Below are 27,825 nucleotides of genomic sequence, written 5' to 3'. Positions count from 1 at the left end.
TGAACGATGATCTAACCAAAAAATTGAAAATAAGTAAAGGTACAAGACAGGGCTGCCCTCTGTCTCCATTGTTGTTCATTTTGATATTGGAAATATTGATGGTTCAAATACGAGAGGATGACACAATCCGAGGCATAAAAATAAAAGAATTTTCCTACAAGGTCAGAGCATTTGCGGATGACATAATGTTAATAGTGGAAGATCCAATTGAGAACATGCCCAAAATAATTGACAAAATAAAGGAGTTCGGAGATTTGGCTGGATTTTATGTGAACAAAAAGAAGTCAAAGTTACTATGTAAAAATATGACTAAGCAGAAGCAGCAAGAACTAATGGAGATAACAGACTGTGAGGTAACTAACAAAGTAAAATATCTTGGTATTGAACTGACTGCGAAAAACATAGACTTATTCAAAAACAACTATGAGAAATTGTGGATACAAATAGAGAGAGATTTTATAAAATGGAATAAACTGAATTTATCATGGTTGGGAAGAATAGCGGCAGTAAAGATTAATGTTTTACCGCGTGTGATGTTCTTGTTGCAAACAATTCCAATTATTCGAGACTCTAAACAATTTGAGAAATGGCAAAGGAAAATTTCAGACTTTGTGTGGGCAGGCAAGAAACCACGTGTGAAAATGAAAGTATTACAAGATGCGAAAGAAAGAGGTGGTTTGCAACTGCCCAATATAAGTCTATACTATGAAGCAATATGTCTGGCATGGTTAAAAGATTGGATAACGTTAAAAAACCGTAAATTGCTGGCTTTGGAGGGATATAAAAAAATATTTGGATGGCATGCATATTTGTGGTATGATAAAGTAAAAGCGGATTCTATGTTTTTGCATCATTACATTCGAAGAAGCCTCTTCACAATCTGGAAGAAGTATAAGGTTTACATGGAAGATGGAATTCCTTCATGGGTGGTTCCGTACGAAGTAATAGAACCAAGAACTGTCGACAATGAACAGCAACGTCTAACTTACAAGGAGATAACACAAATACAGCACTCAATATTAAGAATAAAAACAGAAGAAGAGTTGTCTCTTTGTTATGGATGGTTTCAATATAGACAGATCAGAGATCTTTTTAACTCGGACTGTTCAAAAGGAGGAATAAGAATGGAAAATTCAGAATTAGAAGAAGTGATACTACAAGAAGGCAAGAAAGAAATCTCAAAGATTTATAAAGTACTTCTAAAATGGCATACGGAGGATGAAACAGTAAAAGTCCAGATGGTGAAGTGGGCAATAAATTTTCATAAAGAAATAACAATGGAGGCGTGGGAGCACTTGTGGAAAAATACACTGAAGATCTCAACTTGTACAAACATTAAAGAGAATGTGTATAAAATGATCTATAGATGGTATTTAACACCAAAGAAAATTGTGTTAGGAAATACTAATATGTCAGACAAATGCTGGAAATGTAAAAAGCATGAAGGATCATTGTACCATATGTGGTGGACTTGTGAGGTAGCTAAGCAATACTGGGGAGATATAATTGAAGTAATTAATGAGATTTTACAAATCCAAATAAATAAGAACCCAGAATTGTTGCTACTGAACTTGGGAATGGAAGATGTTCCAATGCAGTACAGAACATTGTTATTTTATATGACTACAGCGGCAAGACTTTTGTATGCGCAGAAATGGAAAATACAAGAAATACCAACTATAGAAGATTGGATTTATAAATTGCTGTACATGGCGGAGATGGACAAAATGACAAGAAAACTTAAAGATCTTGATCCAGGACAATTTACTGCTGACTGGGAGAAATTGAAACAATATTTAGAAAAAAAATGGGATGTGAAGGGAGAACTGTGGCAGTTTGAGAATTATTAACATGTGATGTTGAAGATAGAAGGGAGAAGCGACTTTACCATTAAGGGGGAAATTTAACTATTACAATCTAAGCTAGTATTATGTTTAAGGAAATTTTATCTAGAACATATAATTTAATTAAGGAAGAGTAAAATGGATATATTAGTGGATTTAATATAGTATATATATAAAATAATTTGAATATGCTTAGAGTAAGAGATATTATGAAATGTGTGTTATAGAAGAATATAAGTGAAGTTAAGTTAAGCAATAAGAAGGGTTAAGGGTTGGAAAGCTGTTGGAAGTCAACAAGGAGGGGGGAGGAAAAGGGTGGGGGGTTAGAGCAAATTAGATATAATGGGAATGTATGTATTAAATATGAAATAAAAACTCACCAATATATATATTTTAAAAAAAGGATTTGGGAGACCCAGGTTCAAATCCCCACTCTGTCATGAAAGTTCGCTGGGTGACCTTGGGCCAATCACACTCTTTCAGCCTAACCTACCTCACAGGACTGCCATGAGGATAAAATGGAGGAGAGGAGAATGATATAAGGCACTTTGGGTTTTCTTTGGCGAGAAAAGCCAGGGTACCTAGGAAGTAAATACAAATCGATCAAACAAACAAACTTGAGAAAAGCCCCAGATCTGTAGGAAAAATTGTAAACTCTAAAAATAAAATACATTATGGGGATTTAAAAGAAACCCAACATAATAGAAACAATGCAGGTACCTTTAAGAAATTGATGTCCTCTGTGATCTATGACCACTGTGAAGGTTGCTAAGCAACCACATCAGTATCCTCAGTATTCATATCTTGACTTTGGTCAGTATAAGGCTGGAGGGAGAGGGAAGGCCTACCAATCCACCCCTGCTCCCTTCCCTCCTACCCTGGAGGGAGGACTCATTGGGGCCAAGTCAAGGAGCCAGCACAAGGCAACTTGCTACCATATAATTTGCACATCTCACTCAGGTGTGGTAAAGGCTATTACTTGATGCCATATAACTCACCTGGTCGCAGCAGCAACCCTCACACAGGTTCCACAACTTGGCTGACCCAAGCAGTGGCCATGACAGAAGTCACCTAAGTGACTTGCTACTGCATGACTTTTGCAACACAGCCAGACTTTTGTCAGTGAGAGGCTGCCAGGGAAGGGAAGAAGCTGAGATTCAGTGTGGTATAGTGGTTAGAAGGTCAGACTAGGGTCTGGGAGACCCAGGTTTAAGTCCCTGACTGCTATGGAAGCTTGCTGGGTGACATTGGGCCAGCCACACACTCTCAGCTTAACCTACCTCACAGGGTTATTGTGAGGATAAAATGGAAAAAAGGAGAATGATGTAAGCCACTTTGGGTCCCCACTGGTCTGTAGGTCCAATTTTTGGCTTTCCTATCCCATCATCTTATTTATATATTTATTTTCTACCTTTTTTCCACCAGACAGCACACGTGTCTGATCCAGGCACTGACTAGATCCATACCTTCAGCAAGGTGGCTGTATCATGTGCTTGCATCTAGGACAGCCAACCAATGGCTAGTACCCAGTAGGAATCAGGGGCCCACATGGGGCAGAGTGCTGTTGGTACAATAATATGATGTCACTTTGGAGGAAAACTGGAAAAATGTCACATTTCTCTAAGAATCACCAGAAACTCTATGATAAAATCAAAGAATTTCTGGCAATTTCTAGAGCAATGTGACATCACTTCTGGGTTTCCCCTGGAAGTGATGTCACATAATGGTGCCAATTGAAATTTTAAAATTATGTTTGTACTGATGGCTGACAGAGAGGCAGTGGGAAGTTGGGGTTGCCAGCAGCAGGTCTTCAACCATAGTGAGAGACCTTGCAACTAGAGATGGGCACGAACTGAAATACAAACCAAAATTAAGCACGAACCAGGCCGGTTCGTGGTTCACGAACTACGGTTCGTCAGATCCTATTTCTGATGAACTGCCACAAACTTTTAGGCTTGTTCATTTGGTTCGTTTTTTGGTTCATCACTGCAGACAGCCTGGTGCCAATCGATCAGTTTCCTAGGCAACAGAGGATGGACTTCCTGCAGACATTCTGCTGACCTGGAAGTGAACTTCTGCTGGCCTGGAAGTGACCTTCTGCTGACCTGGAAGTGATGGTTTTCTGACCTGGATGTGACATTTTTACGAACCAAATGAACTGGTTTGCGAAGCAGGGCAGGTTCGTGAAAGTTTGTGGTTCGTGGTTCATGAAATTTGGCAAACCTTGAACCACATGGTTCAGTTTTTTTCTGGTTTGTACCCATCTCTACTTGCAACCCTACTTCCACCTTTGGTGGTGGAGAGTGCCCTCAAGTCATAGCTGACTTATGGTGACCCCTGGTGGGGTCTTTATAATGCGGTTACTCCAGCTAAGCAAAAGAGCTGTTGTTTTCTAAGCTATTGTGCTGATGGTACCTAACTATTTATACTGAGAGCCTTTAGTGGACTTCATGGCTGCCAAGCAATTTGGGGCTTTTCCCAGTGTGTCAGTGGCCTCACACATATAGGATGACTTACTGTTAACCTGATGTTTGCTGCTATTGAGATTGCTGGTGATCTAGGATTTGATTTTATCAAAAAAATCTGCATGTCCCAAGAGGTAACAATTCCTCCATCCTTCAGTAGCCATCCCCAGCCTCAGGAGCAACATTTCAGGGGCCATTGGGGCCTGCTTTAGGAGATGGGGAAATGTGCTTCAATATAGGATGAATTTCCTGTTATGGGTGATGTAGCTATTGTTCTGTTGTCATTATCTGGGAAGAATAAGTTGTCCTATTGATCTGGTAAGGCTTAAATTTTCTAACCTTTGTAGGTGTGGAGGGCTGGTTGATCTATAAAGAGTGTCTATAAAGATGATTGATATATAAAGAGTAATGTATCCAGAATACTCAAGCAGATTTATTATGGATTTTGTCTTTCCTGAGACTAGTGTGTAGATCAATGGGCTGAAGAACTTTTTTTGATGCTTAGACAATATTCTCTCACCAGGCACTGGAGACGGGTATTTGAGTTCTGGAATCTGAAGTTGTGAGGAGGATGGCTTAAGTACAAGTAGAGGAAAACTCATGTCACATCTGATTAAACATACTTTAGAGTTCATCTTTTAAAAATGGTGTGAAATTAATGGTGATAAAGAAGCATCATTGAATCTTCTCAGTATCACCCAGTGAAAATTTCTCAGGTAATAAAAAGACTGTTATATCCACCTGTTTCAGATTGGGAAGCTTTATCTTTGTGAGCACTGTCAGATATTTTGAGTATAAAAGCATATTCCCTCTGATGTCCACAGTTTGTGTATGTTGGGCTGAAGTGTCCAAAGGATAAGTTTGTCTTTGGATAAGACAAAGGATAAGTTTGTCTTACAATATTCAAATAGATCTGAACTTTACCACTTGTTCCTCCAATGCTCTGCTGTCATGAGTAGTGAAATTGTAGATTAAATATAGTCTTGCCTGCTATGGTGTATCTTTAACTTTAACTTTAATTGAATTTTTATACCGCCCATCTCCCGAAGGACTCAGGGCGGTGTACAGCAAAAATAAAACATACAAATATAAAACAATAAGAATATAAAATATAAACATATTAAATAGTTTAACTCAGAAACAGGACAACTCAATTAAAACACATTTAGGCCAGCCCCGCTTGTTGGAATAATAACGTCTTAAGGGCACGGCAAAAGGTGTGTAGGTCAGGGACCATACGTATCTCCGGGGGCAATTCATTCCAGAGGGCAGGTGCCCTGACAGAGAAGGCTCTCCCCCTGGGGGTCACCAGCCAACATTGTTTGACCGACGGCACCCTGAGGAGGCCCTCTCTGTGGGAGCGTACCGGCCTGTGGGAGGCTATCGGTAGCAGCAGACGGTCTCGTAAATACCTAGGCCCTAAGCCATGGAACGCTCTCAAGATGGTAACCAGCACCTTGAAGCGCACCTGGAAGACCACCGGAAGCCAATGTAGCTTGCGCAGGAGAGGTGTTACATGGGCGTGCCATGTCGCTCCCATAATCACCTGCGTGGCCGCATTCTGCACTAATTGCAGCCTCCGGGAGGTCCTCAAGGGGAGCCCCATATAGAGAGCATTACAGTAGTCCAGACGGGAGGAAATGAGGGCATGGGTGACTGTGTGCAAGGCATCCCGATCCAGAAAGGTACGCAACTGGTGAACCAGGCGAACCTGATAAAAAGCCCCCCTGGCCACAGCCGACACATGATCTTCTAACGACAGCCGCGCATCCAGGAGGACACCCAAGTTGCGAACCCTCTCTGTGGCGGCCAAAATCTCACCCCCGATAGTCAGCGATGGAACCAGCTGGCTATAACGGGGCGCCGGAAACCACAGCCACTCAGTCTTGGAAGGGTTGAGTCTGAGCCTGCTTCTCCCCATCCAGATCCGCATGGCCTCCAGGCACCGGAACATCATGTTAAGGGCATCATTGGGGTGATCCAGGGTAGAGATGTACAACTGAGTATCATCAGCATACTGATGGTACTTTACCCCAAAACCACGGATGATCTCACCCAGCGGATTCACATAGATGTTAAACAGAAGGGGCGAGAGGACCGACCCCTGCGGCACCCCACAAGTGAGGTGACTCCGGGTCGACCTCTGCCCCCCTGTCAGCACAAACTGCGAGCGGTCGGAGAGGAAGGAGGAGAACCATCGCAACACAGTGCCCCCCACTCCCAGCCCCTCCAACCGCCGCAGCATGATACCATGGTCAATGGTGTCAAAAGCCGCGGAGAGGTCTAATAGGACCAGGACAGAGGAGCAACCCCTGTCCCGGGCCCTCCAGAGATCATCAACCAATGTGACCAATGCCGTTTCCGTACTGTGCCCAGGCCTGAAGCCCGACTGATACAGATCCAGATAGACATCTTCCTCCAGGTGCTGGGGAAGTTGTTGCACCACCACACTCTCAACAACCTTTGCCACAAAACGAAGGTTGGAGACTGGACGATAGTTTGCTAATACAGCTGGATCCAGGGAAGGCTTCTTGAGGAGGGGCCTCACCAACGCCTCTTTTAGGGCCGTTGGGAAGAAACCCTCTCGCAAAGAAGCATTAATAATTCCCTGGAGCCAGCCTCGTGTGACTTCCCGGGAGGCCACCACCAGCCAGGAGGGACACGGGTCCAATAAACAAGTAGCAGCGCTAAGCCTAACCAGTATCCTGTCCATGTCCTCGGGATTCACAGGGTCAAACTCTTCCCAGATGACATTCACAAGACCCACCTCTGTCCCCCCATCTATACCCACCCAGTCAGAGTCCAGACCCTCCCGAATCTGAGCGATCTTGTCGTGCAGATATTGGACAAAATCCTCAGCCCTGCCCTGCAAAGGGTCTTCCCGCTTTCCCTGGTGAAGTAGGGAGCAGGTCACCCTAAACAGGGCGGCCGGGCGATTATCTGCGGACGCGATCAAAGCGGAAAAATAATTGGATTTCGCCGCCTTTATCGCCCCTAGGTAGGTTTTAATATAAGACCGTACCAGTGTCTGGTCAGAATCAGAACAGCTGGCCCTCCAACCACTCTCTAGGCATCTTTTCTGGCGTTTCATCTCCCTCAGCTCCTCAGAGAACCAGGGGGCCACTCGGGATCAGCACCAGGTCAGAGGCCGCAAAGGCATGACATGGTCCAAAGCCCCAGCGGCCGCCCTATCCCAGGCAGCCACCAGCTCTTCAGCCGGGGCGTGAGCCAGCGCCTTGGGTAATGGCCCAAGCTCCGTCAGGAACCTATCCGGGTCCATCAGGCGCCTGGGGTGGAACCACCTGGTCGGCTCCACCTCCCTGCGGTGGGGGGTAGCTAAACGGCAGTCCAGTCGAAGGAGTGAATGATCTGACCATGACAAGGGTTCAATGACTAATTCTCCTGTTCCTAGGTCATTCAACCACTGGCCAGAGACGAAAATCAAATCCAAAGTGTGCCCCCCAGTGTGCGTAGGGCCCTGAACTAATTGGGTCAGGTCCATGGCCGTCATAGAGGCCATGAACTCCCGAGCCGCCTCCGACACTTCAACAGATGGCAGGTTGAAATCCCCCATGACCACCAGCCTAGGGGTATCAACCGCCACCCCGGCTATCACATCAAGCAGCTCAGGCATGGCCGCTGCTACGCGGCAGGGAGCCAGGTACACAATTAGCAGGCCCATCTGCACCCCACGGTCCCACTTCACAAGTAGGGACTCACATCTGGCTATCTGAGGCACATCGGTCTCCTTCGGACAAAGACTTTCCCTTATAACAACCACCACTCCCCCGCCCCTACCCTGAGCCCTCAGCTGATGGAATGCATGGAAGCCTGGCGGGCACATTTCAATGAGGGGAGCCCCCCCTCCTGGCCCAGCCAGGTCTCCGTAATACCCGCCAGGTCCACTCCCCCCTCCTGAACAAGATCATGAATGAGGGGAGCTTTATTTACCATGGACCTTGCATTGCATAGCATCAGTCGAGGGCCCAGACCCCAAGGGTCTGTGCAACCTAGGGAACGAGAAAAACATTGGGGGCCGGAGCACGCAACCTCCCGCAGACAGCGGCCGCACGCTCCCAAAACATGATATGGCCCCCTGCCGCCACCATATCTGCCCCTCCCACCTACAGTACTGATGGAACCACCCTCATCAGTCTGGGATCCAACCCTGGCCCTGATCTTCAGACCCGCACCAGTCTGTAGAGCATGGGCTTCTTCCCAGTATTAAAGAAAGTGATACAATCATTTCAGAAAAACCATCCTTGGCACTGATATACCTAAATATAATCCTGATTTTTCTTCTGTACCTTTCAGTAACTTTTTACACGATTCACCATAGAACACTTTTGAAAAACCTAAGACAGATGAGAGTGGAAAGCAGTGCTTGACAATGGTTTCACTTCTAAATGAAAGATTTGTGTCAGAAAGATAGCCTTGAATGACTTCTGCTGTATTCCTTGGGCTTCATCCTTTGGAGTACTGCAAGGTTGCTTCTTTAACATCTACAAGTTGGGATGGCCTGGCAGTTTGGACTGAAGTATCATCAGTCTTCTGATGATGCACATCAGAAGTTTCAGTTTTAAGAAATCTAAGAGCAGTGCTTCAGTATCTAAACACTGTCTGAATGCAGTCATGTTCTGGATGTAAGTTTTTAACAAGTCAAAATTTAATATGATAGACATGATGATGGCGAGTGAACCTAGGCCTGACTGATTGTGTCACTGTTGTCTGTGGTAGATAGAGTTACACTCCCTCTAAAGGATCTGGATAGCCTGAAGGTTCTTCTGGATCCTATATTACTATTGTATGTGTAACCTGTTTTGTTCAAGGAACAACTTCAAATAAATAGATATATCTAATTTGAGAACTAGGAGAGTTTATGTCTGACAGTGTGACCCCACCTTGTGACACTTGCATTTTTAAAAATAACAATGGAAAATTTGGAAAAAGAAAACATCTTATTTGGAACAATAAAATAATAAAACATATACAACAACAATCATATAACAAAACAGGCCTGTTTTACTCAAGCAGACACAGGTCTCAGTCTTTCTGACACCTAGCTAGTCCCTTGAAATACAGCAACTTGTAACTGTGCTCTGTGATGAGATGTCTTTTGTTTTTCACAGGAGTCTAAAACATTAATAGAGAGTAGATATGGGCACGAACCGGAAAAAAATGAACCAGGAGGTTCGAGGTTCATACAGTTTCATGAACCACAAACTTTCACGAACTTGCCCCGGTTCCTGAACCGGTTTGTGTGGTTCATGAAAACATCAATTCTAGGGCAGCAGAAGGTCTGCAGAATAGGGGCGTGAGCTTCCGGTTTCCCCCTTTTAAATGCCAGCCACTTTTTTCAGCTGACAGGAGGGGAACCCTAGTGGCAGGGAAGTAGCAGCAGCTTCTCCGCCACTTTGTTTCCAAGGGCTGTGCAAAATGCTTGGTTTTTTCCTCTTTGCAAAGCCTGAAACATGCCTTGGAAGAAGGGAAAATCAGCTATTTAATCCTTTCCTGGCTTTTAAAGCCAGGAGGAAAGTGCAGTAATGTTACAATGTTGCTAAGTTACAATGTTATAATGTTGCTACACTTTCTTGCCTTTGGGAAAAAAAGAGAGTGTGTGCATACCCCAAAGGAAGAAGGGAAAACCAGCCATTTAGCCCTTTCTTGGCTTTTAAAGCCAGCAGGGAATAAGCAAACTTCTGCAAACGTGGGAAGCAGAACAGATACTGAAATGCTTTAAAGTTCCAGCCGGCATTTGAAAGCAGCAACACTTTTCTTGCACGCAAGAGAACAGTTGCTCCTTTCAAATGCGGGTGGTTTTTTCAGCTCATGGAGATTACCCTCCCATCAGCTGAAAAGCGACCAGGTGCACACCTCTACTGCAGAAAGCCCATCTCCGGTTGCCTAGGAAATTGATTGATTGGCGCCAGGCTGTCTGCAGTGACTAACCGAAAACAAACCAAATGAACCAGCCTAAAGTTCGTCCCAGTTCATCAGAAATGGGGTCTGACGAAGCACTGGTTCGTGAACCACGAACCGGCCAGGTTCATGACAAGTTTGGTTCACAGAAAGGAGTGCTTCTGATTTGAGAGTGCTTCTCCCTGCAGTTTCAGACCCTCCGGTCTCTCAGGGAAAATGTATACATATAACATTCATTTCAAATAGTCCCAACAATAATCAAAATACAAACAGCCAATTAATATAAACACAATCCTTCCTTCCAGTAATAAGTATAAGAAATTCTCATACCTAAAATATTAATAGAGAGTTCATAGAAAGGAGTGCTTCAGAGGTGAGAGTGCTTCTCCCTGCATTTTCAGGCCCTCCAGTCTCTCAGGGCAAATTGCGCCTTTTTTCCTTATAAAATATACCCCAATTCTTTATATCTCCCTCTAGTGGACATATGCTCAAGTGACAGAGGTAATCAGAGGTGCCTTTCATCAACTCTATTGAGCCAGTTACAACAACTTTCTAAGATATGGATTTCATATCATGCTGTCATGGAAAATTTTAAGTAGTTTCCTTTACTTTTTCCCTTCTGCCTCCTACTACACTATTTACAGTATATTATACTGTTTTATTTTGTTCTCTAATGGTGAAATTCAATTTTTATTACATTGTTCATTGTATGCATTTACTGGTCTTTATTGCACTGTTTTTGTAATTCTGTAAATTGCCTCAGTCTCAGTGAGTAAGGCAGGTGGTGAATAAAGTAATTAGATAGTAAAGATGGTTCAGAATCTTTAAAGGTGGTTCAGAGTATATAGTTATATAGTATGTTGAAGGTGGATCTCAGGAAAAGTATTTCTGCTTTTGATTTAGTTGTACTGGTTGCATATATATTTCCATGTCCAATTCAAATTATTGGTGATTTCTTTTAAAGCTCTTCATAGTGTGAGGCACCTCCATCCATTTGTTTTTCCCTACTACCTCAGATTCACAGGAGAGGTACTGCTCTGTTTCAGATGTAAGGTCCGTGAGGACAGGATTCTGAACTCCTTCTGTAGGTGGTGTCCATGATCTGGAATTGGAAGCACACATAGCCCTTTCTCTGTTGGTAGCTCATCGACTAGTTAAAACCTGCCTCTTTGGGCATTTTTGAATGCTGACTGAAGGCAGTTATTTGGTTTCTTTTACTGTGAATGCTTGGGGGAGAAATTCTATGGAAGTGCTTTAATTATGGTTTTAAAAATGCTTTATTGTTGTGATTTTATTGGTATTTTATGTTGCAAACTGCATCAGGTGCTGTAATGTGGTAGAAAACCCAGTTTAGAACTATTTAAATAAATGTATCTTCTGCTACATGTGTGTCTGTTATTGCATATATTGGTCCCTCTTGATGTGTGCATCTGGGGCTCTTGATAGTAGGCTATAGATTTCTGATTTATCTGTATTCATAACTTAGAAATGTTTAGATTTGTGGAACCCTGACTTACTGCTGTTTGTTGGACTAGATGACCTTCAGCTCCTTCTATGCTGAAAGCTCTACAAGTTTATGAAACAGATTCCCATATTGATTGCTTAGCTTCAAGGGGGCAGAATGTAATTTTCTTTGGTAGACTGATTTGAGTCTGTTCTCTTTTTATATTGCATTATATCTTGTCCTCAAGATACGGTTATCAAAACCAATTTCAGGCAATTTTATGCCATACTCTCACTCCAACTGCTTTCACGGCATCACTCAGTAAACTTTATTGACATAAAGAGAGTCAGTAATGTCCTTAAAAATGCCACACAGCTCTATTCAAACCTTTCTGCCTTTACCCTGATAGCATTTTTGAATAGTAGGATACACAGAATTGTCTATTAAACACCCATTCTCAGAAGTGTCAGAGTTGCATAGGGTCAAGCTGGCAAATTACAGTAAAGAAAAATACAGTGTTTAGTTTTCAGCAAACAGTGGAATCAGAGCAGAGAATCTTTCTATTCTTAACGGTAATGGCAGCAACATCTGTTGCTTTATTTGTCATAGTATGCACAGAAAATGGCTGAGTCTAGATTAGCTAAACACTTAATGAGGACTCTGAGAAAAAAGAAAAACCATTCTGCCTCCCTATGCTTTAGCATGTGCAGTTGGTGTGGGGTGGGTTTTTAAAGACTGATGGTTACATTTACTTTAATGTGATCAAGCAAAACTTGCCATAAGTATTACTTAATTCACAATGCACAATTAAGTCACAAAATACTTGACCTTAAGAGGAGAAAATAAACTGTTACGTTGCAAATTGCTTTATAAAAATCCACTGTGTTTGCAGGGCAATAAAACTATATGAAACTGAATGGAAGAATAATTTTGTGTTCAGTTCATAAGGACCAGTTTAGGCTCAGTTCACACCATGGTTTTGTGACTGGGAATGTGCCATGGATTCTCATTTGAATTTCTTCCCTGCCCTTCTTGCATAAGGATTCTCCCCTCCACCAATCTGCAACTAGATCTGTATGAGCATCACTGTTGTTAGCCTAACCAAGATGGCTTCCAAACCAGGGCTTTAAACAGGTTACAGAAAACCATGGAAGATAGGCAGGAATTTGTTTGTAAGAGGAGAGGAAGGAATAGTACATGAGCTGATGCCACATTCCTAATATCCAGATTAGGGGTGTGCATTTTGAAAATTACCATTCTTTTTTTCTGTCCATGGCTACTGAATGAATTGTTAGTTGTTATTGGGTAGTTTTCTGTTGGGCACTACTGGGCCGTTCCCACACGGCTTACCTGAACCCAGAATGCTGCTCAGCGCGCCGGAAAAAACACAGAAGATCACGTTTTCTCTCGCGAGTTTTGCGCGATGTTGCGCAACATCGCACAAAACTCATGAGAGAAAATGCGATCTTCCACATTTTTTTCGGCATGCTGCGCAGCGTTCCGGGTTCAGGTAAGCCGTGTGGGAATGGCCCTGGTTAGGGGCGAAATTCATTAGTTTTCTTTCATTCTCATGGTTTTCATGATCATTCTTTTCAAGGGGAAGGGGATGGGGAACTAGTTCCAGTTTGGGGCAACTGTTTTTCTATGCAGTGCATAGTCATTTCAATGACTCCTAGGGCAGGAAGCCGCAAGCAAACCATTGGCACAGACTGGCGCCTAAGCAGGAGAACAGTACTATCAACTTGCGTTAGTCAGTGACATTTGGAAAAGAAATCCTGTTTTATTTTTACTTTTTTGTTGTTGAGATAGCTTTAAGTTTACCCTCATTTGCATAACATGATCCTTTGCTGTTTTGCAGGGAGGAAAGACCCCTCCCTGCCCCTGCCAATGGCTCATGGTGCACAGAGATGCTGCCAGTGCCTTTCCTTTCTCTGTGTGAAGGTGCACAGATAGGTTCCTTTCTGTGAGTCTCTCTAGTGAGTTTGTTTATTTCTTCTTTGGCTCCCAGAAGGGAAGATGAAATGGACAGAATCTTTGGGGATCTGAAGAGAAAATAAACAAACCCCTGAGGAGTGATATTTGCAGGCTCTGTAGAGAGGGAAATTTACAAAGCCTTCCGATCAGTCCTTTTATGAACTTGGCTTCCCAGCTAACATTGCACCTTGCTTCACTTCAGCATCCTCGTGTAATTCATCTTGTTTAGAGAGACTCTTACATAAGGATGCTCAAGTGTAGGGAGACACAATGTTAGCCAGGAAGACTAGTTCAAAAATACAGAGCCAAAGGCTCTGTCAGTTTCATCTCTCTACAGGAGGGTAGTTTTAAAAGGCAGAGCCTGCAATGATCACTTCTCAGAGGTGAAGATGAAATTAACTAACCCTCTGAGGAGCGATCTCTGCCAGCTCTGTCAAAAAGATGCAGAGAGAATGAGAGTGAGTGCTTTGCTCCTTCCTCCCTCTTTTGCACCCAGAAAAGCTCTCCCTCCCTCCCCCCTCTCTCTCTTCATCCCTCCTTTCTTTTGAGCTGCTCCAAAGGTCTGGGCAAGATGCAAAGTTGCAAATTGAGGTTTCTGACATCCTGCAACATGCTGTGGCAAAACTCCACCTTTGCTGGATGTTGGTGGAGGAAAGGAAGAAGGGAAAGGATGGGGGGAGATAAAGGGGGGGAGAAAGAGAGAGGGTTTGTTAATTTCATCTTTGCTTCCAAGGAGCGATCACTGCAGGCTTTGTCTTTTAAAACTATCCCAGTGTAGAGAGGTGAAACTGACAGAGCCTTTGGCTTCCCAGCTAACATTGTGTCTCCCTACATTTGAGTGTCCTCATGTAAGAAGTCTCATGTAGAGACACTGTGCATAACAGCATTTCTGGAAGGAGACAGCTCTGTGCTCTGTTATCACATTGGAAGGAATGAATGCGGTAAGTTACCTGGGGGGAATAATTTGAAAAATACCCTCAAAAACCCACATGCTGCTGTGATGAGGTGGTACAGTCTAAATCAATCAAAATTAAAAAAATATTATGGAATGTTCAGAGGAGGAGTTTCTATGACTACCAAGCAGCCCAGACTAGCGTCTCCATTTCAGAGTGATAGAAATAATGCTTGAAAATAGTTTTTCTGTGATTTTTACTGCTCGGGATTTTTGTTCCTACTCCGGTTTGAAGAGAAGGAAAGTTGATTATTGTTTACATACCTGCAGAGAGAAAGAGATAGTGGACTGTGGGAAAGTCTCAACATCGCGAGAATTGCTGTGTGTGGCAGAGGAACAGGAAGTACATCAGAACGATAGAGAAGCTGGAGAGAAGCGGCTTTTTCTATGTGATAAGAAGTAGAAGAACACCATTTTGAAGAAGGGAAAGGTCGTGGCTTCAGTGGAAGAGGAAGCAGGCCATCTTGGATTAGAAGTATAGTTGAAATAACCATAGAGAAAAGATGCCCGACATTTTGGACTGTGTAAATGTGTTTTTTTAAGAAATAAATTAAATTCGGGACTTTCAAAAGTAAAAGTATATAAAGTCAAACGCCACGGAGTTAAGAAAAAGAGCGGACTCGTGGGAGCGAGGCAAAGCTAGCCCCACGATGTCGAAAAAGGAGTGGCAAGCAGCAATTGAAAGTTTGGATTAAAAAGTTTCAGAAGGAAACAAAGAAGTTAAAGATATGATACAAGAGATGGCGAAAGAGTTTAAAGAGACACTTAAGAAGGAACTGGTGGAACTGACGAAGGGTATGGAAAAAATACAAAACGACTTGCAAGCCACACAGCAAAGGGTTAATGTAGTAGAAAATGCAATGGATACCTTAGCAGACACGCAACAAACTGAGATGAGGGCGATGAGAGGCAGAATGGCTGTCGCAGAAAGTAAACATATGGAGAAACAACTGAGATTTCGTGGTTTGCCGGAAATTGAGGGAAAATCTGCCCAAGAACAGATTACAGAAGTTTTGGCTGGATACCTGGGGAAAGAGGAAGATGAAATTGCGGCTTTCCTAGACGTGGTATACAGAATAAATTCAAGATTTGCGACCCAGAGGAAATTACCAAGAGATATGATTGTGCAATTCACGACTAGAAATACAAGAGAAATGATTGTGAGTAAACAATTTCAGGATCCATTAGAGGTCGACGGCAAGGCGGTGATTATTATGAAGGAATTGCCCAGATCGGTGCTGTTGGATCGGAAAAAATATAAAGATTTAGTCCAGATTTTGAAGGACATGAAGATAAGATACAGATGGGAAATACCAGAAGGACTGTCCTTCGAATTTGGAGGAGCTAAAAAGCGCATCAGATCTGAATTGGAGATGGAAAAGTTCATTAGGGACAATGAAAAGGACTTACCAACAACAAGATTATGATTATGGAGTGCAAAATAATATCTTGGAATGTAAATGGACTTAACTCGCCTAATAAGAGGAAAAATATCTTCCACTGGCTATTAAAACAAAAATGTGACATTGTATGTTTGCAAGAAAGTCATATTAAAAAGCAAGATATAAAATACTTAAAGTTTGCAAAATTGGGAAGTGAATTTGTGGCTGCTTCAAAAAAAAAGAAAAAAGGTGTGGTGTTGTATATAAAAGAAGAATTACAGCCAAAATTAGTGGTGAGAGATGTGGAAGCTAGATACTTAGCAGTGGAAATTATGTGGAATTTAAAGAAGCTGTTGGTGATTGGAATATATGCACCTAATGGAGCAAAAGAAAATTTTTTTGAGGACTTGGGAAAACAACTGGATGAACTATCTTACGATCAGATAATTTTAGCTGGAGACTTCAATGGAGTTACTAACTTGGATGAAGATAAGAAATCTGGAATTGCACAAAAGAAAAGAGGATTACTACCAAAGTCTTTTTTTGCAATAAAGGAACAAGAGACTCTAGAAGACGTGTGGAGGAGACAGAATCCCAAAACTAGACAATATACATTTTATTCTGCAAGACATTTCACTTTATCACGAATTGACATGATCTGGGCCTCCAAAGACTTAGCGTTATGGACTAAAGATGTGGAAATAATGCCTATGGTAGGCTCAGATCACAACCCAATCATGTGGAGATTTGGGGAAAGAAATAAAAGAAAAGGATGGAGAATAAATGAAGATCTTTTGCAAGAAGAAGAAAACATTGAATTGTTGCGAAGAGAGACCAGATTCTTTATACAACATAATATGAATAAGGAAGTTTCGACTAATAAGGTATGGGACACTTATAAAGCAGTGACTAGAGGCATACTAATGGATTTAAATGCAAGAGCTAGAAAGAAAAAAGAGGAGAAGAGGTTAGAGATTATGGAGAAAATAAAAGCCAAAGAGACACAATTTAAGAAGAGACCAGGAAAAAAGAAGATATATCAGGATATTAAAATCCTATAAGAACAATTGACGGCAATGAATAACAAAGAATTGGAATGGAATCTTAAGAGAATGAACCAGAAGTCGTTTGAGGGTGCAAACAAGCCTGGGAAATATTTGGCGTGGCAACTGAAGAAAAGAAAAGAGAAGAGAATCATAAATAAAATTTGTGAGGAGAATAAGACATATTTGGAGCAGGTAGCCAATAGTAGAGCTTATTTTAAATTTTACGCAAAGCTGTACCAAAAAAAGGAAGTGAATAAAGACTCTATAATGAGGTATTTGGAAAAGATGAAGCTCCCTGCAATTTCTGAAGGTTGGAGAGAAAAATTGAATAGGGAAGTGACGGAAGAGGAAATAAAAGAGGCAATTCAGTCAACAAAATTAGGAAAGGCACCAGGCCCAGATGGACTAACAGCTAAATTTTATAAAGTAATGGCTAATGAACTGGTGCCTTTCCTGAAAGAAGTGATTAATGGAGTTATGTGAGATCAGAGGGCCCCTGATACTTGGAGAGAAGCTAATATATCATTGATTCCTAAAGAGGGACAGGATTGGACCAATGTTAAAAATTATAGACCAATTTTGTTGCTGAACAATGATTACAAAATCTTTGCGAAGATTTTGGCTGAGACAATAAAAGGATGGATGTCTGAATTTATTGCGGAGGAGCAAGCTGGATTTTTGCCAAATAGACAAATCAAAGATAACTTAAGGACAGTTATAAACGCTATTGAATACTACGACAAGCGTTGTGATAGAGAAGTTGGTTTCTTCTTCGTGGACGCTGAAAAAGCATTTGACAATTTGAACTGGGACTTTATGTTTGCCACTATGGAAAAGCTGCAAATGGGAGAAAAGTTCATACGAGCAGTGAAAGAAATTTATAGGGACCAGAGTGCAGCAATTGTGGTGAATGACGATGTGACTAAAAAATTAACAATAGGTAAAGGTACAAGACAGGGTTGCCCTTTGTCACCATTGTTGTTCATCTTGGTTTTGGAAATACTGATGATTCAAATACGGGAAGACGATGCAATCCGAGGAATAAAAATAAAAGAGTTTTCCTACAAGGTCAGAGCGTTTGCGGATGATATAATGTTAATTGTGGATGATCCAATTGAGAATATGCCGAAGGTAATGTAGAAAATAAAGGAATTTGGAGACTTGGCTGGATTTTTTGTAAATAAGAGGAAGTCAAAGATACTATGTAAGAATATGTCCAAACAGAAACAACAAGAACTAATGGAAATAACGGACTGCGAAGTAACAAATAAGGTAAAATATTTGGGTATTGAACTGACTGTGAAAAATATAGATCTATTCAAGAATAACTATGAGAAATTGTGGATACAGATAGAGCGAGACAGACAGATCAGAGATCTTTACAATTCGGATTGTTTGAAAGGAGGAATAAGAATGGAGAACTCAGAATTAGAAGATGTAATTTTTCAAGAAGGTAAAAAGGAAATTTCAAGGATTTATAAAGTACTTTTAAAATGGTTTACAGAGGATGAAACAGTAAAAGTCCAGATGGTGAAGTGGGCTATAAATTTTCACAAAGAAATAACAATGGAGGCGTGGGAATACCTGTGGAAAACGACTTTGAAGATTACGACATGTACAAGCATTAAAGAGAATGTCTACAAAATGATTTATCATTGGTATCTGACACCAAAGAAAATTGTGCTAGGAAATATTAATATGTCGAATAAATGCTGGAAATGTAAAAAACATGAAGGATCATTATACCACATGTGGTGGACTTGTGAGGTAGCGAAGCAATACTGGGGAGATATAGGTCGAATCCACATTCACCCATTACCCGCATGTTTATCGGATATCTTCCGGTTGCCTCCAATCCGCGATTTTTTCCTCTTCGTTCACATTCCTGCTTCCAATCCGTCTTTCTCGCGCGTCCCTCTGGTCACACGGCCGCTCGAAAACCGCTTTTTTGGGCAGGACCTTTTTTTCCCGCTCATTTTTAAAAAAATTTTTGAGCACACTTTTCCGTTATTTCGATCTTGCCTTATAAAGAAACATCATTGAAGATAATGATGCCTCTCTTTCCCCCACTGACAGCACTGATGGCTCTCTCCCGTTTCTTTTTTGGAAATTTGGAAGCATGTGGGAAGCTTTCATGGGCATTTCCTATGCAGGACAGTTCAGTGCCTGAATTTTACTGAAGTTTCACTTCCTTGGAGTGTCATTATTTCCATATTTCGTAATTTCGATATTACAGTAATATAAAATAAAAAAAATAAAAAACAGTTAAAAAGGAAGTTTCGCGAGTCCGTTCTGAGGATGGATTCACCCCAAAATGATTTTTCAAACTACCAGATTTGATTCAGAAACAGCATAATCAATAAAGCCAATGCTATGAAGTCAAAAACAGTCTTTTGCAGACTACGGAGCACTTGCAAGTTGAATCAGCCAATAGGAACTCTCGGAACGGCCGGAGAGACAGGAAGGGGGGTGGTTTTTTAAAAAAACGCATAAATTGCGCATTGGTCCGTTCACGGCCACCGTGAAACTCCCGTTGAAAACCTGTGACCACATATTCAGGAGAAATGCGAATGAAATGTGTCTGTTTAATGAGGTAATGTGACCGGCACTTGGGATTGCGTGGAGAACGCGGGGAACATGCAACTTAGAATGAGTAATGTGGATTTGACCATAATTGAAGTAATTAATGAGGTTTTGCAAACCCAAATAAATAAGAACCCAGAATTGCTGCTACTGAACTTGGGAATGGAAGATGTTCCAATGCAGTACAGAACATTGTTATTTTACATGATTACAGCAGCAAGACTTTTATATGCGCAGAAATGGAAAGTACAAGAAATACCAACTACAGAAGATTGGATTTACAAATTGCTGTACATGGCTGAGATGGACAAAATGACAAGAAAACTTAAAGATCTTGATCCAGGACAATTTAATGCAGATTGGGAGAAATTGAAACAATATCTAGAAAAAAAATGGGAGGTGAAAGGGGAACTGTGGCAGTTCGAGAATTACTGAAATGTAATAGAAGAAGAGAGAAGTGACTTTACCAGGAAAGGGGGAATTTAATTATTAAAATCTAAGCTACCATTAGGGTTATGATAAAATTAAAAATGATAGAGTATTAAATAATAGATGTTTTACTATGGATATATAAGATTAAGCTAGTTAGATATTATTTACAATATATAGCTTAAGTAAAGAGTATATAATGGATATTTGAGTATAACAGTTACCTTATAGACTTAAAATAAGCTTAGAATAAGAAATAGTAAAAGATGGGTGTGTAATAGAATATTAGAGTCTAAGCTAATATCAGAATCAGGATGATTATGGAAAGTAAAGAGTTTAATTAAACGGAAAGTAAAATGGATATAATGTTATATTTTTAATATCTTGATTGCTAATATATATTATTATGCTAGCATTATCTTATGTATGGTTTAACTGAGGTATTTAAAGGGAAACTTGTATTACAGAGATATTTTTAGTAGAGATTTAACAAGCTTAGAGAAAAGAGTATTAAGTGTGTGTTTAATAGAATATATGAGATACTAAGTAATTAAGTAATAAGATAGACTAAGGGTTGGAAAACTGTTGGAAGTCAACTAAAAAGGGGGGAGGAAAGGGAGGGGGTTAGAAATAGATTTACAAGGGGGTAATGTATGTGTTGAATGATATTATAATCTAATCCAATAAAAAAAAAATTTAAAAAAGAGAAGGAAATGTAATGTCCATAACTGAGACATAGTACTCTACGCAACTGTTAACTTTTCAAAATCTGGGATGTATTGCTACATCCTCAGATCAGAGATATCCATTTTTTACAGTAGGCTGAGTGATATGGTTAACATCATCAGTTTTACAGCTGAGACCATCTTTTTGGGAGGGTGCTAGATTCAGCTCCTTGACTTCTCCATACAGATTTGATGTATTATCAAAGCTAACAGTGCAGAAGCATTCATTTGCAGCTTTGAGTTTGCTTGTCATGAACTTCAGCCATCTTTAGTGAAACATTAAATGTCGGGTTAAATTGACCTGTTTCAGTTTGTTTAGATGCTAAAGCCACCCTCCACCTTTGCTATTTACTGACATGCAAACTTTTTTATATCAATCACCCAACAGCTAAAGCTTTACATTGTTCCTTTGTTTAAAATGTAGTCAGCTGCCTTGCCTGTTGTAATAAATATTTTAGAAAAACTTTCTTTTCCCAAGCAAATTCACACTATCTATATCTAGTGGTTGATTAATAGATAATATTTATTCTTGGTGTTTAATTTCAAATTCTGTTGCTTTATATGTTTGTATGCCTTACATACATTGCTAGATAACTTGGGCCCATGGTTTTCAAAGGGAAAAGGTAAGATAGAAATATTTAATAGAAATATGTTTCTCAGACATTTGAACCAAAGTCAGTTGGCTATGCATCAGAGTAACACTTTGTATATTCATCATCTAATTGTCAAGTTAGTGTATTTTCCTTACTAGGTGAGAGCCTTTTCCCTCATCAAGGGAAGGAGCTTATGCGTTTCAAAGGAACTGAATTTAGTAGTTCTTGAAAGTCAGAGAAAATGAGCGGCAAGATGGCATTCCTCATGATTTTGTGACCACTGTGTTCTAAAGGAGCACACAACTGACTCAGTTTTGAACAATGGTTTAAACAAATGAAAGTAACCTTCGAAGAATGCTGTCTGGTTTACATCTAGTTACATAATGAAGGACAATACTTGGGATATTGTATTTTTATTTGTTACACATTTTTGCAGTTTTATTTATTTATTTATTTATTTATTTATTCAGTTTTGAGTATTTCTTTAGCATTATAACTTCTATTGTAATGTAAATTCAGATTTTTGTAAAAAAAATAAATCTTTTAAAAATGTTTTGGTTATAAAAACTGTGCTTTGCCTACCCTGTCATATGTTGGTCATATTGTCAGAATAAAATCAGATAATATTAGGGTTGAGTCTTTTTATAAGACAATTAAAACTTGTCTTTAGCAAAACCTGATGTTGTGGATTGCTATAATAATTATAGGTTAGGTACTTTACTGGATTTGTGAAGACTATTTAGGATCTATTTAGGGAAGTGATATGATTTTGAATTCACAGTTCTCTCAGAAAGACAGCTTGTACTTCCAAGCCTGCTTTTGTGTATCTTACTTCTGAATAACAAACCAATATAAACTCTCAGTCCCAATTAGATAAGCACAATACTAAATTTACAGGCCAACATTTTAAAATTCACATGGAGTTTTTGATGCAAGAACTCTGTGATTTGCTCAGAATCTATTGAACTAGAAACTGACAATCTTCAGAAGAAGCGCAGATAAACAAGCTCTCAGTAAGTGGCATGTGAAATGTGACTCTTATAAAACAAGAAATGTTTAACATTTGTCATTAGAAGTAAAAGAACAACAGTTGCACATCAGTCCCAATTTTACTGTTTAATCTTGTTGAATGACCATTTAACTTCCCTTAACTTCCCTTTAGCCCTTCCCTGTGAATGAGTGGTTCATGGAGAGAGTCTCCCTAGACTTCCATTCTGGTCCTCTCAAGATATATCCTTCCTATAGTTCAGAAGCTCCACTGCAGCCAAAGGACCTGTGCTCTCTTCTCTTTGGTGGAGTTGTTGACTGTCCCTCTTGCTGAGATAACACTCTCTCCAGCGTTCTCTTCTGTCGACACTTCTCTGCTTCTATGGCCTACATATAATTCTAATAATCTTTTTAATGTATCCCTGATTATCTGCTTGTGTCTTTGATTTCCATAACTTCCTGGTCAAGATTCCTAATACTGAATATCTGTACAATCCTGACTCCTCTCTAATATCCAAGGTTTTGCAGTTGCCCTTGCAATGCTAGGGCAATAATGGGGGCTGCAGTGAACTCAGAATTGCAGCCTTGAGGCAATATATCTTCTGTGTATCCTATTGAGAATGATAATCTATGTACTCCTCTTCCATTTCAATGGGACTGTGTCCATCATGTTCACATGTGGTTCAGGTTGGAACAATGCTCTTTCTTTCATTCTTGGTGGCCCTGCCCTGCTACTTTCTTGAATATTAAGAATAATCATTACAAATTATAATGCTTGGCTACGTGAATGATAATCCAAAACAATAGTTGTTATTTAAATGAAATATAAATAAAGAAGAATCTGAATATTGTTGTAAGCCATATCAACATATTAGTTTTATGTGTGCACATTAAAACTTGTAATAGTTCCTTAACAGAAACACCATATGGCTGTCAAAGCCATTTTGAAAAAGCAATAAATCATTAAGCAAGGGAGCAGCTGAGCACTTCTAATCTTGATGGATGCATGCATCTTGGAGTATTTTAACTACAAACTCCATTAACATTGCAGACCACAGACACAATCCCAACTGCAAGGGGACAATATAAAAAGGCTCATCCATTTAAAAACTATTTGTAAACATCTGCCATTCATTTGATAGCATTTGGAAAACAGAGATGTTTATGGGTGACGTTTAATGGGTTCTACATTGTGCTGTCTGAGAACTCAGGAGAAAAAATGTGTTAGAGAGGAGAAATGATTTAAGTGCTTGTGCCTGATATTTTCCACTGCTGCTTCTTCATCACAAAAGGTTCTGCAAGGTTTGTTAAGGCAGAATTATTGAGCTACAGCCACTAACTCTCCTCCCAATAACACAGCAGTAAATCCACAGCATAAATCAGATTCCTTTTTCAAAACCATTAGGAGTAAGTAGAAAATCCAACATGAGCTTATTTAAAGTAGAAGGAAATACTTAAAATGGGTAGAGCCAGGAATGAAATAATCCTTCCCTGCTTTTACCTCCCATTGTGTGTACGCGCACACCCATACAAAACTGCAATAGCTAAAGCCCTTTTATCTTACTTAGATGAAAGTGAGACCAAATCAAACACAGTGTCTCAATAGTCTGTGCTACAGAAATGGATGGTACCTGCATCCCAAACAGCTTAGCCCAGGGATTCCTAAACTGTAAGTCATGGTTTCAAATTGACAGGGTCACTCTGCACTCATCTTAGAAGACTGAGAATATCAGCTGATTTTTCAAGAGATTTGTTCCTAGACTCCATTGCCATCAATTACTCCTGGTAATATCAGTGGAACTAAACAATGTTTATTGATAGTACACATTAAGCAGAGTTAGATGGAAAGAATGCTCAAACCCTAACCTGAATGGTTCAGGTAGCCTGATCTTGTCAGATCTCAGAACATAAGCAGGGTTAGTCCTGGTTAGACATGGGTACGAACAGCATTACGAACAGAAAAAACCAACAAACAGCCCAATCTGCTGTTCTCGAACAAGCTGTTCAGGAGGCCCCATCCTAAACGAACAGGTGGTCATTAAAAGCCTTGTATGTTGCCTTTGGCAGCCGTTCGGCAAGCCTGACAGTCTGGCACCTGCTACAATCAATCCCCTTGACAACTGGAGGCAAGGAGGGACTGACTCTGTCTGAACTCCTTCTGGCTTTCCTTCTGGCTTTAACCCTTCAAAGTAGTTCCAGCAGAGAGTCCCGTTTTTGCCACTATGAAGAGAAAATGACAGCCAACGGGAGATCCATGGATCATGCCTTTCCTGGGGTGCAATCTCTCTGAAACTTGGGGGGTCTTCAGAGGACAGTGAGAACTATGTCCCCTGCAAATTTGGTGGGTATTGGACATTGGGAAGGTCAGTTTGTGGGGTGTTTAAAGGGCCCTGCCCCCTGCACGTGGCAGGACAGGGGCCTTTAAACTATCAGCTGGCAGGCGGCAGGGGGGAATCCCCCCTGCTGCCTGCCAGCTGATAGTTTAAAGGGATATTAAAGGGCCAGGTAAGTGGGTTTGAGGGGAGGGGGCTAAGTGGGGGGGTTTGTGGTGGGGGGTTTGGCCCCCATGGACAACCAACAACGAACAACAAACATGTCTGGGAACAGTTCATGTTCATTGTTCGTGGATGGCACCGAATGATGAACAGGGTGTTTGGAATTTTTTCCCCATTCATGCCCATGTCTAGTCCTGGTTAATATTTGGATAGGAGACCACCAAGGAAGGCCAGGGTTGCTACACAGAAGCAGGCAGTGGCAAACCATCTCTGAATGTCTCTTGCCTTGAAAATCCTATGGAATCTCCATAAATCAGTGCTGCTAGCATTAAAAAAACCCAAAAAGGTAATGTGATTGTGATATGTACCTGCCTGAGTGGACCCTATTGTGCCTTTGAAATCAAATGCGCTTCCAGTTGACTGACCATACAAAAGATGTTTGTGATGACAGCAACTGGATTTCCCAAAATACACCCTAAGCGTGTAAAATATCTATTAGGTGGCAGATGAAAGCAGGTGACTGCTCTACCTCTAAACTGTAGAGCTCCCTCCCTCAGGAGGCACAAATAGCATTGTTGCCACAGGATTTCCATTCTCATTCAAAAACATATTTGCTTTGGAAGGTGATTGAAGACCTTTAACAATATTTGTATGGTTATGCCTGAGGTTTAAATGTTGTTTTGTGGTAAATAGATTGTAGTGCTATAATATGCTATCATGTAAGCTGCCTTGAGCATTCAATGAATGGAAAAACAGACTAGAAATTCACAAACTAAATAAATAATAACATTTTTAAAATGAATCAGCTACAAAAATGGATTTTTCTCCTCTGCCACAGAGATTGTTTGCTTCCTATGTACCTGCAAATAATCACAAGATCAGTCCCTCTGAGGAACTTATTTTTCCCAATTAAAATACTCTCATTGCAAATGGATGTTGAATAAAGAGAGCCACACAGAGAATTTTAATCAGTAAAGGGCCACAACTTTATTAAATACATTAAAGGATATGCAAAGGACAGAATAATTACTTAACTATTCATTCTTCTTTGGTGCAGCTAGGTAAACACTAGGATGCAACTCTACCATAGTTCTGAGTCTACGAGCAATCATACGTACTGTTCAGGCTCTTACTGGCCAATCGCAAATATTGAAGGATAGTCTAGGCTTCTTCTCCCTACCATGCTTCATATTTGTTAAATGTGAAGCAAGATACATTGACATAGCAAAAATTGCCTATTTGTGCACATAGTTGGGGCCGACTTCCAGGCAGGAAGTTTGCAAAACCAGCCAAATATGCCTAAACCCCAAAGATTATGGATGGTGACAGAGATAGAAATCTTGTCATTGACTGGAAGCTTGAACCACCCACACCAATTGCAATTTTGGATATGATCATGCAAGTGTGTGTATTCCTGTCAACTGTCAAACTGTTCATGCCTATCTTACAGATGTACTTGCACTGCTATGTGTAAATTACAGACAACAAGGGAAAAATACTTGACAGTTGAACATGAGGGCTCAGAAGATGATTTCAGTGATAACGAACATTAAAAACACTGTTAGCAGCTAGAAAATGATAATGTAGGATTTGAAAATGATACTGTAATTTGAAAATAAAAACATAGGCATGTTAAAGATTTGCTGAACTCACAAATTTAAAAGATGTTTCCTTGCAGTGTCATAACCTATTACATTGGGTAAAAATCACCTAACACATGGATCTGCTCTCAGGTACCTAACAATGGCATATCAAAATGAATTTCTTTGTGTTATGGCTCAATGGAAAGGTAAAAGAATAAACTACAATTGTTTAATTGAAGTGACCACTTGGATTAGGTAAAGTGCCATATGCTGTACCTTTTTTCTTACATATATTGCTTATATCACAAAATGGTAATGTTTAAAGTCATTATTATTAGTTATTTGTAGAATAATTTATTAGATTTCCAACAGTGCTTTAAAATTTGAAATTAGTCACTTGGTTCACCAGTTATAGTTCAAATTAGAAAAGGTAGGAAAAATTGGCTTTGGCCATCTTGATGACATCATAAAAAGCTTAAGATACCAATCAGAATGGGTTCTCACATCAAAACATAATACTTTTCAGAAAAACATAAAGAAGTTTTGCCACCTTACTTGATATCAATATGTTAATTTTTGACTCTTGTCCCATAGGCTATCTGTAGTGATTCCATTGTTTGAGTATCTGTTGGTAATAAATCCTCATTACTGTAGTTGAGTACTTGTGTTGCTATCCCCCAAATATTCATCCAATGAAACCCTCACCCATTGTAACACTGGTAGCTCAATCCATGGGACTCTAGTATATATAAGAAGAGATCCCCAAGTAAGTTAACCATATTGATGCTGGTCTGCACTCTGGATGTGTTCAAGGGGACACCTCGGTGGCCATGGAATAAACACGTGTAGCCATTTGGAAAACATCATCAGGTAACTATCTTAAAGCCAACTCTGCCTAGGCATGGCGGGAAGGTAGAGACCACAGCTGCTGGAAGAGGTCAGGAGCAGCAGGGCTATGGCTTATATAAGGCATCTCTAGCCATCTCCTGCTGTCCAGCTGGATACCAATGCCACTATAATGTTGTTAAGAGAAGTCCTCTTTACCCAATTTCCCTCTGATGTCCAAAAATCTGTTCCTTTCTCTCTTTTTAGGAATTAGATGTTTGTTTCTAATCAATTCTGTTTTGGTCAAAAACAAATTCAAAGTGTGGAGGGGAAGGAAGGGAGATTCTGGAAAACTGTAGATGCTCAGGGGCAGGCAATGTCTTCTCAACACTTCCTATCCTCCTGCTAGAGCATCACCCTGTGATGCTGAATATAAAACAACTGCAAAGGATGAAGTTTCAAAAAGATGCATTGATTTTTCTACAAAGAGAAACCAAAGAAAAATGGGGGTTCCACACTTCTGCTGAGATCTTGCAGCTATGGGGAAAACACTGGGGCTATCCAGGGAGATGGGGGTGG

This window comes from Eublepharis macularius, chromosome 8 (assembly GCF_028583425.1).
Source record: "Eublepharis macularius isolate TG4126 chromosome 8, MPM_Emac_v1.0, whole genome shotgun sequence".
NCBI classification, from domain to species: Eukaryota; Metazoa; Chordata; class Lepidosauria; order Squamata; family Eublepharidae; genus Eublepharis; species Eublepharis macularius.
Note: the sequence above shows the minus strand (reverse complement) of the source record.